At 51.3% G+C, this 16412-nt stretch overlaps 1 protein-coding gene across 1 annotated transcript in view; it reads left to right on the forward strand.

Moving 5' to 3' along the window:
- The window catches only part of LOC147668903 (E3 ubiquitin-protein ligase TRIM17-like), a gene marked incomplete at its 5' end in the record, with an annotated part of 400957 nt that overhangs the window by 357537 nt on the left and 27008 nt on the right, over positions 1–16412 (forward strand). The window lies entirely within an intron of this gene.

Here is a 16412-nt window from a genome sequence, read left to right on the forward strand (position 1 = left end):
TCTGAATTAAGCAGACCACTCTTACCCAGTCCGAAGATCAGGGCTTGATCCATCACCGTTATTTATCTCACTGCCCCATCCCAGCTCAGAACCTGGCTATATGCAAATTAGTCTGTCCCTGGCCCAGTGCATCATGGGAACAGGGCAGACCAAACTACCAAGCCAATTCTTCACCAGAAAGGAGACAAGCTACCGGGGACCGGTTTCTGGCATTTCAGCCTCTTCGGCCCGGCTTGCTTGAATCCTGATGGAGCAGTGAGAAAGGGACTCATGTCTGAGTATACCCTGCCACACCTATAGTGGCCAAAATTGATACAGAAAAGGGGGTGGTGATGAACAGAGTGTCTGAATTAAGCAGACCACTCTTACCCAGTCCAAAGATCAGGGCTTGATCCATCACCGTTATTTATCTCACTGCCCCATCCCAGCTCAGAACCTGGCTATATGCAAATTAGTCTGTCCCTGGCCCAGTGCATCATGGGAACAGGGCAGACCAAACTACCAAGCCAATTCTTCACCAGAAAGGAGACAAGCTACCGGGGACCGGTTTCTGGCATTTCAGCCTCTTCGGCCCGGCTTGCTTGAATCCTGATGGAGCAGTGAGAAAGGGACTCATGTCTGAGTATACCCTGCCACACCTATAGTGGCCAAAATTGATACAGAAAAGGGGGTGGTGATGAACAGAGTGTCTGAATTAAGCAGACCACTCTTACCCAGTCCAAAGATCAGGGCTTGATCCATCACCGTTATTTATCTCACTGCCCCATCCCAGCTCAGAACCTGGCTATATGCAAATTAGTCTGTCCCTGGCCCAGTGCATCATGGGAACAGGGCAGACCAAACTACCAAGCCAATTCTTCACCAGAAAGGAGACAAGCTACCGGGGACCGGTTTCTGGCATTTCAGCCTCTTCGGCCCGGCTTGCTTGAATCCTGATGGAGCAGTGAGAAAGGGACTCATGTCTGAGTATACCCTGCCACACCTATAGTGGCCAAAATTGATACAGAAAAGGGGGTGGTGATGAACAGAGTGTCTGAATTAAGCAGACCACTCTTACCCAGTCCAAAGATCAGGGCTTGATCCATCACCGTTATTTATCTCACTGCCCCATCCCAGCTCATAACCTGGCTATATGCAAATTAGTCTGTCCCTGGCCCAGTGCATCATGGGAACAGGGCAGACCAAACTACCAAGCCAATTCTTCACCAGAAAGGAGACAAGCTACCGGGGACCGGTTTCTGGCATTTCAGCCTCTTCGGCCCGGCTTGCTTGAATCCTGATGGAGCAGTGAGAAAGGGACTCATGTCTGAGTATACCCTGCCACACCTATAGTGGTCAAAATTGATACAGAAAAGGGGGTGGTGATGAACAGAGTGTCTGAATTAAGCAGACCACTCTTACCCAGTCCAAAGATCAGGGCTTGGTCCATCACCGTTATTTATCTCACTGCCCCATCCCAGCTCAGAACCTGGCTATATGCAAATTAGTCTGTCCCTGGCCCAGTGCATCATGGGAACAGGGCAGACCAAACTACCAAGCCAATTCTTCACCAGAAAGGAGACAAGCTACCGGGGACCGGTTTCTGGCATTTCAGCCTCTTCGGCTCGGCTTGCTTGAATCCTGATGGAGCAGTGAGAAAGGGACTCATGTCTGAGTATACCCTGCCACACCTATAGTGGCCAAAATTGATACAGAAAAGGGGGTGGTGATGAACAGAGTGTCTGAATTAAGCAGACCACTCTTACCCAGTCCAAAGATCAGGGCTTGATCCATCACCGTTATTTATCTCACTGCCCCATCCCAGCTCAGAACCTGGCTATATGCAAATTAGTCTGTCCCTGGCCCAGTGCATCATGGGAACAGGGCAGACCAAACTACCAAGCCAATTCTTCACCAGAAAGGAGACAAGCTACCGGGGACCGGTTTCTGGCATTTCAGCCTCTTCGGCCCGGCTTGCTTGAATCCTGATGGAGCAGTGAGAAAGGGACTCATGTCTGAGTATACCCTGCCACACCTATAGTGGCCAAAATTGATACAGAAAAGGGGGTGGTGATGAACAGAGTGTCTGAATTAAGCAGACCACTCTTACCCAGTCCAAAGATCAGGGCTTGATCCATCACCGTTATTTATCTCACTGCCCCATCCCAGCTCAGAACCTGGCTATATGCAAATTAGTCTGTCCCTGGCCCAGTGCATCATGGGAACAGGGCAGACCAAACTACCAAGCCAATTCTTCACCAGAAAGGAGACAAGCTACCGGTGACCGGTTTCTGGCATTTCAGCCTCTTCTGCCCGGCTTGCTTGAATCCTGATGGAGCAGTGAGAAAGGGACTCATGTCTGAGTATACCCTGCCACACCTATAGTGGCCAAAATTGATACAGAAAAGGGGGTGGTGATGAACAGAGTGTCTGAATTAAGCAGACCACTCTTACCCAGTCCAAAGATCAGGGCTTGATCCATCACCGTTATTTATCTCACTGCCCCATCCCAGCTCAGAACCTGGCTATATGCAAATTAGTCTGTCCCTGGCCCAGTGCATCATGGGAACAGGGCAGACCAAACTACCAAGCCAATTCTTCACCAGAAAGGAGACAAGCTACCGGGGACCGGTTTCTGGCATTTCAGCCTCTTCGGCCCGGCTTGCTTGAATCCTGATGGAGCAGTGAGAAAGGGACTCATGTCTGAGTATACCCTGCCACACCTATAGTGGCCAAAATTGATACAGAAAAGGGGGTGGTGATGAACAGAGTGTCTGAATTAAGCAGACCACTCTTACCCAGTCCAAAGATCAGGGCTTGATCCATCACCGTTATTTATCTCACTGCCCCATCCCAGCTCAGAACCTGGCTATATGCAAATTAGTCTGTCCCTGGCCCAGTGCATCATGGGAACAGGGCAGACCAAACTACCAAGCCAATTCTTCACCAGAAAGGAGACAAGCTACCGGTGACCGGTTTCTGGCATTTCAGCCTCTTCGGCCCGGCTTGCTTGAATCCTGATGGAGCAGTGAGAAAGGGACTCATGTCTGAGTATACCCTGCCACACCTATAGTGGCCAAAATTGATACAGAAAAGGGGGTGGTGATGAACAGAGTGTCTGAATTAAGCAGACCACTCTTACCCAGTCCGAAGATCAGGGCTTGATCCATCACCGTTATTTATCTCACTGCCCCATCCCAGCTCAGAACCTGGCTATATGCAAATTAGTCTGTCCCTGGCCCAGTGCATCATGGGAACAGGGCAGACCAAACTACCAAGCCAATTCTTCACCAGAAAGGAGACAAGCTACCGGGGACCGGTTTCTGGCATTTCAGCCTCTTCGGCCCGGCTTGCTTGAATCCTGATGGAGCAGTGAGAAAGGGACTCATGTCTGAGTATACCCTGCCACACCTATAGTGGCCAAAATTGATACAGAAAAGGGGGTGGTGATGAACAGAGTGTCTGAATTAAGCAGACCACTCTTACCCAGTCCAAAGATCAGGGCTTGATCCATCACCGTTATTTATCTCACTGCCCCATCCCAGCTCAGAACCTGGCTATATGCAAATTAGTCTGTCCCTGGCCCAGTGCATCATGGGAACAGGGCAGACCAAACTACCAAGCCAATTCTTCACCAGAAAGGAGACAAGCTACCGGGGACCGGTTTCTGGCATTTCAGCCTCTTCGGCCCGGCTTGCTTGAATCCTGATGGAGCAGTGAGAAAGGGACTCATGTCTGAGTATACCCTGCCACACCTATAGTGGCCAAAATTGATACAGAAAAGGGGGTGGTGATGAACAGAGTGTCTGAATTAAGCAGACCACTCTTACCCAGTCCAAAGATCAGGGCTTGATCCATCACCGTTATTTATCTCACTGCCCCATCCCAGCTCAGAACCTGGCTATATGCAAATTAGTCTGTCCCTGGCCCAGTGCATCATGGGAACAGGGCAGACCAAACTACCAAGCCAATTCTTCACCAGAAAGGAGACAAGCTACCGGGGACCGGTTTCTGGCATTTCAGCCTCTTCGGCCCGGCTTGCTTGAATCCTGATGGAGCAGTGAGAAAGGGACTCATGTCTGAGTATACCCTGCCACACCTATAGTGGCCAAAATTGATACAGAAAAGGGGGTGGTGATGAACAGAGTGTCTGAATTAAGCAGACCACTCTTACCCAGTCCAAAGATCAGGGCTTGATCCATCACCGTTATTTATCTCACTGCCCCATCCCAGCTCATAACCTGGCTATATGCAAATTAGTCTGTCCCTGGCCCAGTGCATCATGGGAACAGGGCAGACCAAACTACCAAGCCAATTCTTCACCAGAAAGGAGACAAGCTACCGGGGACCGGTTTCTGGCATTTCAGCCTCTTCGGCCCGGCTTGCTTGAATCCTGATGGAGCAGTGAGAAAGGGACTCATGTCTGAGTATACCCTGCCACACCTATAGTGGTCAAAATTGATACAGAAAAGGGGGTGGTGATGAACAGAGTGTCTGAATTAAGCAGACCACTCTTACCCAGTCCAAAGATCAGGGCTTGGTCCATCACCGTTATTTATCTCACTGCCCCATCCCAGCTCAGAACCTGGCTATATGCAAATTAGTCTGTCCCTGGCCCAGTGCATCATGGGAACAGGGCAGACCAAACTACCAAGCCAATTCTTCACCAGAAAGGAGACAAGCTACCGGGGACCGGTTTCTGGCATTTCAGCCTCTTCGGCTCGGCTTGCTTGAATCCTGATGGAGCAGTGAGAAAGGGACTCATGTCTGAGTATACCCTGCCACACCTATAGTGGCCAAAATTGATACAGAAAAGGGGGTGGTGATGAACAGAGTGTCTGAATTAAGCAGACCACTCTTACCCAGTCCAAAGATCAGGGCTTGATCCATCACCGTTATTTATCTCACTGCCCCATCCCAGCTCAGAACCTGGCTATATGCAAATTAGTCTGTCCCTGGCCCAGTGCATCATGGGAACAGGGCAGACCAAACTACCAAGCCAATTCTTCACCAGAAAGGAGACAAGCTACCGGGGACCGGTTTCTGGCATTTCAGCCTCTTCGGCCCGGCTTGCTTGAATCCTGATGGAGCAGTGAGAAAGGGACTCATGTCTGAGTATACCCTGCCACACCTATAGTGGCCAAAATTGATACAGAAAAGGGGGTGGTGATGAACAGAGTGTCTGAATTAAGCAGACCACTCTTACCCAGTCCAAAGATCAGGGCTTGATCCATCACCGTTATTTATCTCACTGCCCCATCCCAGCTCAGAACCTGGCTATATGCAAATTAGTCTGTCCCTGGCCCAGTGCATCATGGGAACAGGGCAGACCAAACTACCAAGCCAATTCTTCACCAGAAAGGAGACAAGCTACCGGTGACCGGTTTCTGGCATTTCAGCCTCTTCGGCCCGGCTTGCTTGAATCCTGATGGAGCAGTGAGAAAGGGACTCATGTCTGAGTATACCCTGCCACACCTATAGTGGCCAAAATTGATACAGAAAAGGGGGTGGTGATGAACAGAGTGTCTGAATTAAGCAGACCACTCTTACCCAGTCCGAAGATCAGGGCTTGATCCATCACCGTTATTTATCTCACTGCCCCATCCCAGCTCAGAACCTGGCTATATGCAAATTAGTCTGTCCCTGGCCCAGTGCATCATGGGAACAGGGCAGACCAAACTACCAAGCCAATTCTTCACCAGAAAGGAGACAAGCTACCGGGGACCGGTTTCTGGCATTTCAGCCTCTTCGGCCCGGCTTGCTTGAATCCTGATGGAGCAGTGAGAAAGGGACTCATGTCTGAGTATACCCTGCCACACCTATAGTGGCCAAAATTGATACAGAAAAGGGGGTGGTGATGAACAGAGTGTCTGAATTAAGCAGACCACTCTTACCCAGTCCAAAGATCAGGGCTTGATCCATCACCGTTATTTATCTCACTGCCCCATCCCAGCTCAGAACCTGGCTATATGCAAAATAGTCTGTCCCTGGCCCAGTGCATCATGGGAACAGGGCAGACCAAACTACCAAGCCAATTCTTCACCAGAAAGGAGACAAGCTACCGGGGACCGGTTTCTGGCATTTCAGCCTCTTCGGCCCGGCTTGCTTGAATCCTGATGGAGCAGTGAGAAAGGGACTCATGTCTGAGTATACCCTGCCACACCTATAGTGGCCAAAATTGATACAGAAAAGGGGGTGGTGATGAACAGAGTGTCTGAATTAAGCAGACCACTCTTACCCAGTCCAAAGATCAGGGCTTGATCCATCACCGTTATTTATCTCACTGCCCCATCCCAGCTCAGAACCTGGCTATATGCAAATTAGTCTGTCCCTGGCCCAGTGCATCATGGGAACAGGGCAGACCAAACTACCAAGCCAATTCTTCACCAGAAAGGAGACAAGCTACCGGGGACCGGTTTCTGGCATTTCAGCCTCTTCGGCCCGGCTTGCTTGAATCCTGATGGAGCAGTGAGAAAGGGACTCATGTCTGAGTATACCCTGCCACACCTATAGTGGCCAAAATTGATACAGAAAAGGGGGTGGTGATGAACAGAGTGTCTGAATTAAGCAGACCACTCTTACCCAGTCCAAAGATCAGGGCTTGATCCATCACCGTTATTTATCTCACTGCCCCATCCCAGCTCAGAACCTGGCTATATGCAAATTAGTCTGTCCCTGGCCCAGTGCATCATGGGAACAGGGCAGACCAAACTACCAAGCCAATTCTTCACCAGAAAGGAGACAAGCTACCGGGGACCGGTTTCTGGCATTTCAGCCTCTTCGGCCCGGCTTGCTTGAATCCTGATGGAGCAGTGAGAAAGGGACTCATGTCTGAGTATACCCTGCCACACCTATAGTGGCCAAAATTGATACAGAAAAGGGGGTGGTGATGAACAGAGTGTCTGAATTAAGCAGACCACTCTTACCCAGTCCAAAAATCAGGGCTTGATCCATCACCGTTATTTATCTCACTGCCCCATCCCAGCTCAGAACCTGGCTATATGCAAATTAGTCTGTCCCTGGCCCAGTGCATCATGGGAACAGGGCAGACCAAACTACCAAGCCAATTCTTCACCAGAAAGGAGAAAAGCTACCGGGGACCGGTTTCTGGCATTTCAGCCTCTTCGGCCCGGCTTGCTTGAATCCTGATGGAGCAGTGAGAAAGGGACTCATGTCTGAGTATACCCTGCCACACCTATAGTGGCCAAAATTGATACAGAAAAGGGGGTGGTGATGAACAGAGTGTCTGAATTAAGCAGACCACTCTTACCCAGTCCAAAGATCAGGGCTTGATCCATCACCGTTATTTATCTCACTGCCCCATCCCAGCTCAGAACCTGGCTATATGCAAATTAGTCTGTCCCTGGCCCAGTGCATCATGGGAACAGGGCAGACGAAACTACCAAGCCAATTCTTCACCAGAAAGGAGACAAGCTACCGGGGACCGGTTTCTGGCATTTCAGCCTCTTCGGCCCGGCTTGCTTGAATCCTGATGGAGCAGTGAGAAAGGGACTCATGTCTGAGTATACCCTGCCACACCTATAGTGGCCAAAATTGATACAGAAAAGGGGGTGGTGATGAACAGAGTGTCTGAATTAAGCAGACCACTCTTACCCAGTCCAAAGATCAGGGCTTGATCCATCACCGTTATTTATCTCACTGCCCCATCCCAGCTCAGAACCTGGCTATATGCAAATTAGTCTGTCCCTGGCCCAGTGCATCATGGGAACAGGGCAGACCAAACTACCAAGCCAATTCTTCACCAGAAAGGAGACAAGCTACCGGGGACCGGTTTCTGGCATTTCAGCCTCTTCGGCCCGGCTTGCTTGAATCCTGATGGAGCAGTGAGAAAGGGACTCATGTCTGAGTATACCCTGCCACACCTATAGTGGCCAAAATTGATACAGAAGAGGGGGTGGTGATGAACAGAGTGTCTGAATTAAGCAGACCACTCTTACCCAGTCCAAAGATCAGGGCTTGATCCATCACCGTTATTTATCTCACTGCCCCATCCCAGCTCAGAACCTGGCTATATGCAAATTAGTCTGTCCCTAGCCCAGTGCATCATGGGAACAGGGCAGACCAAACTACCAAGCCAATTCTTCACCAGAAAGGAGACAAGCTACCGGGGACCGGTTTCTGGCATTTCAGCCTCTTCGGCCCGGCTTGCTTGAATCCTGATGGAGCAGTGAGAAAGGGACTCATGTCTGAGTATACCCTGCCACACCTATAGTGGCCAAAATTGATACAGAAAAGGGGGTGGTGATGAACAGAGTGTCTGAATTAAGCAGACCACTCTTACCCAGTCCAAAGATCAGGGCTTGATCCATCACCGTTATTTATCTCACTGCCCCATCCCAGCTCAGAACCTGGCTATATGCAAATTAGTCTGTCCCTGGCCCAGTGCATCATGGGAACAGGGCAGACCAAACAACCAAGCCAATTCTTCACCAGAAAGGGGACAAGCTACCGGGGACCGGTTTCTGGCATTTCAGCCTCTTCGGCCCGGCTTGCTTGAATCCTGATGGAGCAGTGAGAAAGGGACTCATGTCTGAGTATACCCTGCCACACCTATAGTGGCCAAAATTGATACAGAAAAGGGGGTGGTGATGAACAGAGTGTCTGAATTAAGCAGACCACTCTTACCCAGTCCAAAGGTCAGGGCTTGATCCATCACCGTTATTTATCTCACTGCCCCATCCCAGCTCAGAACCTGGCTATATGCAAATTAGTCTGTCCCTGGCCCAGTGCATCATGGGAACAGGGCAGACCAAACTACCAAGCCAATTCTTCACCAGAAAGGAGACAAGCTACCGGGGACCGGTTTCTGGCATTTCAGCCTCTTCGGCCCGGCTTGCTTGAATCCTGATGGAGCAGTGAGAAAGGGACTCATGTCTGAGTATACCCTGCCACACCTATAGTGGCCAAAATTGATACAGAAAAGGGGGTGGTGATGAACAGAGTGTCTGAATTAAGCAGACCCCTCTTACCCAGTCCAAAGATCAGGGCTTGATCCATCACCGTTATTTATCTCACTGCCCCATCCCAGCTCAGAACCTGGCTATATGCAAATTAGTCTGTCCCTGGCCCAGTGCATCATGGGAACAGGGCAGACCAAACTACCAAGCCAATTCTTCACCAGAAAGGAGACAAGCTACTGGGGACCGGTTTCTGGCATTTCAGCCTCTTCGGCCCGGCTTGCTTGAATCCTGATGGAGCAGTGAGAAAGGGACTCATGTCTGAGTATACCCTGCCACACCTATAGTGGCCAAAATTGATACAGAAAAGGGGGTGGTGATGAACAGAGTGTCTGAATTAAGCAGACCACTCTTACCCAGTCCAAAGATCAGGGCTTGATCCATCACCGTTATTTATCTCACTGCCCCATCCCAGCTCAGAACCTGGCTATATGCAAATTAGTCTGTCCCTGGCCCAGTGCATCATGGGAACAGGGCAGACCAAACTACCAAGCCAATTCTTCACCAGAAAGGAGACAAGCTACCGGGGACCGGTTTCTGGCATTTCAGCCTCTTCGGCCCGGCTTGCTTGAATCCTGATGGAGCAGTGAGAAAGGGACTCATGTCTGAGTATACCCTGCCACACCTATAGTGGCCAAAATTGATACAGAAAAGGGGGTGGTGATGAACAGAGTGTCTGAATTAAGCAGACCACTCTTACCCAGTCCAAAGATCAGGGCTTGATCCATCACCGTTATTTATCTCACTGCCCCATCCCAGCTCAGAACCTGGCTATATGCAAATTAGTCTGTCCCTGGCCCAGTGCATCATAGGAACAGGGCAGACCAAACTACCAAGCCAATTCTTCACCAGAAAGGAGACAAGCTACCGGGGACCGGTTTCTGGCATTTCAGCCTCTTCGGCCCGGCTTGCTTGAATCCTGATGGAGCAGTGAGAAAGGGACTCATGTCTGAGTATACCCTGCCACACCTATAGTGGCCAAAATTGATACAGAAAAGGGGGTGGTGATGAACAGAGTGTCTGAATTAAGCAGACCACTCTTACCCAGTCCAAAGATCAGGGCTTGATCCATCACCGTTATTTATCTCACTGCCCCATCCCAGTTCAGAACCTGGCTATATGCAAATTAGTCTGTCCCTGGCCCAGTGCATCATGGGAACAGGGCAGACCAAACTACCAAGCCAATTCTTCACCAGAAAGGGGACAAGCTACCGGGGACCGGTTTCTGGCATTTCAGCCTCGGCCCGGCTTGCTTGAATCCTGATGGAGCAGTGAGAAAGGGACTCATGTCTGAGTATACCCTGTGTGAGAAGTTGGCCCGATATGCAACGTTCGCTATTCTAGCGACCGCTATGTATCGTTCCAACGACCCTTATGGTGTTTGGTTGTAAGTCAACCTATAGACCAGCTATCCTAGTAGCGTGGATACGAGCAGTCTAAGGCTAAAGACTCGAGAGGGCGCGTTAAGCCAGCTGTTTACCACACATGTACCCCTTGAACACCCAGTGAAAGGACACCACACAAGAAAATAAACAGTATATTTATTAAGAATCACAACAGCCCTGTACTCTTTATGAGGACAGGGTACTAAGCACACACCAAATCTCTTTAGCAAATACTTCAAGTGCACAGTTTAAAACAAGTGTCCGGGGACACGGAAAGGTTAAGGCAAGTCGGAAGCGAGGGACTCGGGACCCTAGAGTAAGGAGGCTATGCAGGCACCGAAATGCCGAGTTACCTAGCCACGAGGGCTGCGGCTGCAAGTCTTACAGGCGTCGGGGTCTTCGCTGACGAGCCAGGAGCCGGAAGAAAAGGAGTTGCTGGCCGGCGACCAGTGATGAATAGTTCGTAGAGATCCAAGCCTGGATCGGAGATTGATGAAACCTGAAAGCAGAGGGGACCAAGTTCGTACTACTAGCCAGTAGTCAGAGGGTACCCGGAAGGCACCGGTTGGCCGTCACCTCGACCAGGTGAGTGGGCGACGCTAGGCTCTGCAGTCTCACGGACCAGGAGGCGTTGTCGGCGACCACGGTGGAGGTGCGAGCTGTCCCACGACGGATGTCGCTGTCGGCGTCTTGAGTGGACCAGGAGGGTCCGGGGTGCTTCTCGAAAAGATGGAAGCAAGGGCCAGTCTGGAGCAACCAGATCGGCAGTGTTGATTTTCGGATGTCGTCACAGAAGGACACAAGCCAGCGGCTAGTGACCAGACAACGTGCTGAGCAGCGAGCAGAAGGGCCCCACGCAGATCGTGGAGATGCTGGGAGACTGCACTTCGGTACTGGAGCGGCTCAGGGTCGGGGCTTCTCGGACCCCAGAGCACTCACCAGAGAGTTACCTCGATGGTCGTGCTGGTTTTTAAGAGTGTGCAGGTTCTGATGATGGCCGGTCCCTCGAGGTCTCGTCGCACCCACAGATCACAGCTGAGCTGATGACGTGGGTAGAGGTCAGAGGTGCCAGGGAAGCCGGTTCTCGTCGAGCTGGGCCGTCGGATTCCTTGAGGAAGGACTTACAGCAAACCGCAGAGTTCTTAGATGGTGCCCGCTGATGCAGGGTGACTACTCCTTAGCCACAAGGGAGAAATCTTGAGAAGAGTCTCGAATGTCCTTTCGTAGAAAGTAGTTCTTGATTCAAAGATGATCTAATTTGGAAGGGTCCCCGCTCCGGCCTTTATCCTAAAGAAAGGGGTGGGTACATGACTAGGTCCTGCCCTAAGGGTGGGACCAGGAAGGGGGGTAGTTACACCCCTCTCCCCTGCCGGACTTTCCCCAGGCCAGGGCTGTCGCCCCTGGAACTGGTTCTAACCGGCAGATGCGTAGTGAGCACCGGGGTGCCACTCCGCAGTCACCTTCTCGCAAAAGCCCTACCTACCCAGAATACACAAACCCTGTCTGGGACGGTGCGAACACCGCCCTTGACAGGAAACCCTTTGTCCAAGTGCTCCTCGCTGGAAGGACTCCCAGCAGCAGTAGGTCAGACTTGTGTCTGTGGTGGCAGCATCCATTTTGTGGAGCTGAGGCTTTAGTTAACTTTAACCGGGGTTCACAGTTACGTACATGTCGTGTCCCTCTAGAAGGGCGGAATGCTAACCTCGTCGCCAGAGTTGGTGAGAGGGCAGCATCCCGATTCGTATGACACCTTACTCGACATGTCTTGAGAACGCAACACCGAAGTTACCGATATGGTACGCGTTATCATGGAACAGCCATTGGGTCTTGATTCCGCAAGCTGCAACCGGGCTCGGCTCGGGCCAGAGCTTAGTTCACACGAGCCCATGCACTCTGCCTTCAGGATTGTCAAGGCCTGCCATAGGAGTGACTGATAGGAACTCGGGTGTCCATTGGAGGGTTAGATATAGGGCTACTATATCTAAAGCAAAGGGTGATTACACGACTTCGCCCCAGCTGTCATGCAGCCAGTTGTGTCAAATTTAGGAGGCCAGCCAGGGGTGGCATAGTACATGCTGCAGCCCCTGGCGGCCCTGGGTACACCTATGCCCTGAGTTACAGGGTCTGATAAGGTGGCCCAGTACCAATTGGTAAATGCACCTAGGGTACATCTCGTAATTTAGAAAGAGAACAGCCAGGCTGTGGGTCTGATTGGCAGGCCCACAGCCAGAGAAAGTCGTAAACCAGTGAAACAAAAGCAAAAAATCTGGGTGATCATAGGATTGCAGACCCTACTCTCCTACATGACCCCCCCCATACGTCGGAACAACTAGCTAACCTTGACCAGGTGAGTCTTCTTGCTCTAAGTGGAAATATCTGGAGAGCCCATCGGCATTGCCATGATCAGTACCAGGTCTATGTTCCACTGTGAAGTCCATCCCCTGTAGGGAAATGGACCACCTAAGCAGTTTGGGGTTTTCACCCTTCCTCTGATTTAGCCACAAGAGGGGCTTATGGTCGGTCTGAATCTTGAAGTGAGTGCCAAACAAGTATGGCCTCAGCTTCTTCAGTGCCCAAACCACAGCAAAGGCCTCCCTCTCAATAGCTGACCAATTCTTCTCTCTAGGGGTCAGCCGTCTGCTTATAAAAGCAATGGGCTGGTCTTGACCATCAAAATTCAGTTGAGAAAGAACAGCTCCCACACCCAACTCAGAAGCATCTGTTTGGACAATGAATGGTTTGGAGTAGTCCGGACTCTTGAGGATAGGCGCCGTGCACATGGCCTGCTTTAGGTCATCGAATGCTTTTTGACAGCTCGCTGTCCACTGAACCTTTTTTGGCATTTTCTTACTTGTCAGTTCATTTAATGGTGTCACGATGGAACCATAGTTCCTGACAAACTTCCTGTAGTAACCAGTCAGGCCCAAGAAAGCTCGAACCTGAGTCTGGGTGGTTGGAGGAGCCCAGTCCCTGATTGACTGTATCTTGCTCTCCAGTGGCTGAACCTGACCTCCACCTACAAGGTGGCCCAGGTATACAACCTGTGTCTGCCCTATCTGGCACTTGGTGGCCTTGATAGTGAGACCTGCTGCTTGCAGTGCCTCTAACGTCTTCCGCAGGTGGACCAGGTGATCCTCCCAGGTGGAGCTAAAGACAGCAATATCGTCAAGATACGCCGCACAGAAGTCATCCAGCCCAGTAAGGACGTGATTCACCAACCGTTGGAAGGTGGCAGGTGCATTTTTCAGACCAAAGGGCATCACCACGAACTGATAATGCCCACCAGGGGTTGAAAACGCGGTTTTAGGCTTGGCGTCCTCAGCTAACCTGATTTGCCAATACCCAGCTGTCAGGTCAAACGTACTTAAGTAGTTGGCCGAAGCCAATCTATCGATAAGCTCGTCTGCCCTTGGTATTGGGTGGGCGTCAGTCTTAGTGACTGCATTGAGACCCCTGTAGTCTACGCAAAACCTCATCTCTCTCTTACCACCCTGGGTGTGAGGTTTCGGCACTAGAACTACGGGACTAGCCCAAGGGCTATCCGAGGGTTCAATGACTCCCAGCTCCAACATTTTCTGCACTTCACTTTTGATGCAGTCTCTAACGTGATCAGGCTGCCTGTAGATTTTACTCTTTACGGGCAAGCTGTCACCAGTGTCGACCTCATGGGTGCACCAATCGGTCTGACTGGGTGTCAGAGAAAACATATGTCTGAACGACTGAAGAACCTGTTTACAGTCGCTCTGTTGATGTTCGGAGAGGCTGCCACAAAAGACAACACCATCTACCGAGCCATCGTCAGGATTCTGAGAGAGCAGGTCGGGGAGAGGGTCACTCTCCTCTTCCTGTCCCTCATCTAGGGCCATGAGCAAACTCATGTCCTTCCTGTCGACATATGCTTTTAGCCTGTTGACATGAAGCACCCTGTGGGGGCTCCGGGGAGTTCCCAGGTCGACCAGGTAGGTGACCTCTCCCTTTTTCTCCAGGATGGTGTGGGGCCCGGACCATTTGTCCTTGAGTGCTGCTGGGGCCACTGGCTCCAACACCCACACCTTCTGTCCGGGCTGGTAAACAGTCAAGACAGCCTTTTGGTCATGCCAAGCTTTTTGGAGTTCTTGGCTGGCCTTAAGGTTTTCGGATGCCTTCTCCATGTATTCAGCCATCCGCGAGCGGAGGCCGAGCACATAGTCCACTATGTTGGTTGCAGGCTTTTTGAGAGGTCTCTCCCATCCTTCCTTCACCAAACACAGGGGTCCTCTTACAGGATGCCCGTACAAAAGTTCAAAAGGGCTGTAGCCAACCCCCTTCTGTGGGACTTCTCTGTAGGCGAACAAGAGGCAGGGGATCAGGACGTCCCATCTACGCCGAAGCTTTTCCGGTAGTCCATGAATCATCCCTTTTAGGGTCCTGTTGAATCTCTCAACAAGCCCATTGCATTGTGGATGATAGGGTGTAGTGAACTTGTAGTTGACACCACATTCCTTCCACATAGCAGTTAAGTAGCTCGACATAAAGTTTGCACCTCTGTCGGAGACGACCTCCTTAGGGAAGCCCACTCTGGAGAATACTCCAACTAGGGCTCTTGCCACAACAGGTGCTGTAGTGGTCCTAAGGGGAATAGCTTCAGGATACCTGGTGGCATGATCCACTACCACCAGTATAAACTTGTGCCCTGATGCTGTCGGTGGTTCCATGGGACCGACGATGTCGATCCCCACCCGTTCAAAGGGCACCCCCACCACAGGCATTGGTATAAGGGGGGCCTTTGTCGTGCCACCTGACTTACCACTGGCTTGGCAAGTGACACAGGAGCGGCAAAACTCCTTGGTATCTTCGTTCATGTGAGGCCAGTGAAAGTGCGAGACAAGCCTGTCCCACGTTTTCGTCTGGCCTAAGTGACCTGCTAAGGGAATCTCGTGGGCCAAGGTAAGTAGGAAACCACGCTGAGACAAGGGGACGACCAGCCTCCTGGTCATGCCAGGCTTGGGGTCTCTTGACTCAGTGTACAGGAGTCCATCTTCCCAGTATACCTTGTGGGTACCTGTGGCGTTCCCAGCAGCCTCAGCAGCCGCCTGCTGTCTGAAGGGTTCAAGAGAAGGGCAGTCTAACTGGTCCTTCCCCAGATCTTCCCTTGAGGGTCCCCCTGAGCCCAAGAATTCAACTTGATCAAGTTCGAACTCTCTCGGCTCAGTTTCCCTCAATTCCTGTAGGTCAGCCTCCTCTGAGACTTGATCCTCGACCTGGGGCAAGGGGGAAGGCGCAGCCTTAACCCTACTGCTCTTTTTCTTGGGAGGTGTCTGGTCCGTTGTTCCAGGATCCAGCACCTGTTCAGTGGGGCATTTCCTGACCTGTGACCTAGTCACAGCGAACACATGTGCTGGCAAACCTAACATTTCCATGTGAGTCCGGTGCTCCACTTCTGACCATTGTGACGACTCCAAATCATTGCCCAACAAACAATCCACTGGGAGGTCTGGACTAACTACAACCTTCTTTTGGCCAGTTACCCCTCCCCAGGAGAAAGCTACAATTGCCATACTGTGATTGGTAGTGACATTGCTTGCATTGGTCACCAGGAATTCTGTACCTGGCATGATCTGTCCAGGGTCCACAAAGTTAGGCGTCACCATGGTGACGCTGGCACAAGTGTCCCTATAGGCCTGAGCCATCTTTCCATTTATGAAAGGCGTCTGTCTGTATTTGCCCAAAGTATTGGGGCTTACGTCAGGGGACACGTCCACGTCCCCTGTACTGACAAGGACAGCCTGAGTGAGTGTGCCAACTAAGTTGTCACGCCCCTCAGAACCCAGGGTTAACCCTACTAAACCCTTGGGAGGCGCACTACCACTGCTGACTGTACTAGGGGGCACAGGTGCCTTAGGGGCTGCAGTGGCAGGAGTCTGCCCTCCTCCTTTCTTGGTGCACTCACTAAACCAGTGAGATTTACTTTTACAGTACTGGCACCATCGTTTGGATTGGCCTTCTTTCTTCTTTTGGGGAGCCTGACCCCCACCCTCTTTGGGTTGTTGGGGACCTGTCGAAGACTTCTGGTCATTTTGTTCCCCCTTAG

This window comes from Lissotriton vulgaris, unplaced genomic scaffold (assembly GCF_964263255.1).
Source record: "Lissotriton vulgaris unplaced genomic scaffold, aLisVul1.2 SCAFFOLD_1102, whole genome shotgun sequence".
Lineage (NCBI taxonomy): Eukaryota > Metazoa > Chordata > Amphibia > Caudata > Salamandridae > Lissotriton > Lissotriton vulgaris.